A 1,990-nucleotide genomic window follows, 5' to 3' on the forward strand; every position below is an offset into this window, starting at 1 on the left:
ACATTCAATACTCTTCTCCAGCACCACAGCTCAAAGGCATCAATTCTCCTTCTGTCCTCCCTAATCATTGACCAACTCTCTGATGCATAACAAGTGATTGCAAAGACCATAGCCTGTATCAGGCACACCTTACATACTGACAAAAACTAGGATCTTAATCCCTCCTAAAGCTCTTGAAAATGGATTAACAGAAATGAGAATCACAGCGAGGAAGTGGGCATGTGTGGTTACCTTGTGGGTATTGTAATTAATGTTATAAAACAAAATGTGTGTGAATGCTTAAATGGAAAATCAATTTCCTTTGTAAACTTTCCCTCAAATCACAATAATTTTTTTAAAAAATGGGAATTATTGAGGTGTGGACTAAAATTAGAAAGACATTCATAATTAAGAGCTGCTACGACAGACAGAGTAGGCAGAAAGACTTGGCAATCTCCTTCCAAACACCAGCCAATGAAAACACCATGGACCTCAATGGAGCCTCTCTGACGGTGCTGGTAGGAGCCCCCTGTACCAGGAGCCAGTCAAGGTGTCCAGAGGCTGCAGCACAGACTCCAGCACACCTACAGTCGTGAGGATGGCGTAGGACTTCCTTCCTGGGCTGCGTACCTGAGGTCACGGTGAGCCGGGGCCCACTCGATGGCAGCCTCACCACCTCCACCTGCTTCAGACCAGGTGTTGCATCCAGCAGTGACTTAACATGTTGCCGCACACTTTTAAATTGATGACCGTGCTTAGAAACACTTTTTTTTTCTTTGACGTATTACCCTCATTTGTGGCAACATGTTACAGGTAAAGGCCACAGCTTCATGGACCAGTGGGAGAAGCCATAAAGAGAGGAGTGTTACCAAATCACACCGGGAAGTGTGAGGGAGATGCACGACACAGTAATGGGGGGGAATCACTTAGGTCAGAGAGTCAGGGACAGCCACTCTGAGGAGGCAGCATTTAGGAGCTGGAGGAGTACGTGAGAAGAGGCTCCGGACAGACCTGTCGCCGAGTGGACCTGTCAGAGTCCTCCAGAGGCCGGAACACTGGTTTGTCGTCCCCGCTTCTCTTTCTTCGCAGCCTCTTGTCCTTACCCCACCTCCGCCCCTGCCCCACCCATGTGAAGGCTGTGGTTTCTGCAGGACACAGCGCCTCTCCCTCACCTTTCAAAGCCCTTACGCTGAAGTCTTCACAGCTCATCTGTCAGCTGAGAGGCTCCCACACCTCGTTAAAGCTGACCTGGCCTACTCCTGGACCTCTGGTGGCACAGTGGATTAAGCACTTCACTGCTAACCAAAAGGTTGGTGGTTCAAACCCACCAGCTACTCTAGAAGAAACCTGATGCAATCTGTCTATGTCTACAGCCTTGGGCAGGTCTACCCTGATCTCCAGGCCACCAAGCTGGAACCAGGCAGCAGCAGCAGCAGCAGCGGGCTTGGGTTTTGGTCTGGGTCACTCCAGCCCGCCTCATCCCACTGTTCCAAGCTGCTGATCTGCTCTCTCTGCACAAAACACATCTTTCTCTCTTCACCTCACATGGGAAGGCCTCTCGGAACTTTGGCCTTGCAGTTAGAGGCCAAGTGTGTTAACTGTTTGCACCTCGAGTATAAGGAGGGTCTGTGAACTCTGGGTTTCTCTGCAGACGTGGAAAGGGGACGCTGGGTAGGAAAGCACAACTGGGGTGGGTTGAAATGTAAACCCTAATCTCCCTAGATCTGGATGCACCCTCAGGTCTGGGCTGGGTGGGGACACTGATTCTCACACCCCAGGACCAGTGTGACTGTCAGCTGGGAGGAGACACCCAAAGGGTGTAGGCTGCAGGGGCGGGGCCACCCACTCAGAGGGCGGTGCCATCTACAGGGAGGGTGGGGCCACCCACCCAGAGGGTGGGACTTTTCACAGACAGGGAAGAACCACCCAGAGAGGGCGGGGCCACAGAACCAGAGGAAGGAACCACCCAGAGGGAGGGACCACCCACACGGAGGGCGGGGCTTTCCACAGA

At 52.1% G+C, this 1,990-nt stretch overlaps 1 protein-coding gene across 1 annotated transcript in view; it reads right to left on the reverse strand.

Moving 5' to 3' along the window:
- Positions 1–1,990, reverse strand: part of GUSB (glucuronidase, beta) — an 18,205-nt gene that overhangs the window by 8,224 nt on the left and 7,991 nt on the right. The gene's annotated exons all lie outside the window — the stretch shown is intronic.

Source organism: Elephantulus edwardii, unplaced genomic scaffold (genome assembly GCF_000299155.1).
Source record: "Elephantulus edwardii isolate Elephantulus edwardi_28Jun2011 unplaced genomic scaffold, EleEdw1.0 scaffold00080, whole genome shotgun sequence".
Classification (NCBI taxonomy): domain Eukaryota; kingdom Metazoa; phylum Chordata; class Mammalia; order Macroscelidea; family Macroscelididae; genus Elephantulus; species Elephantulus edwardii.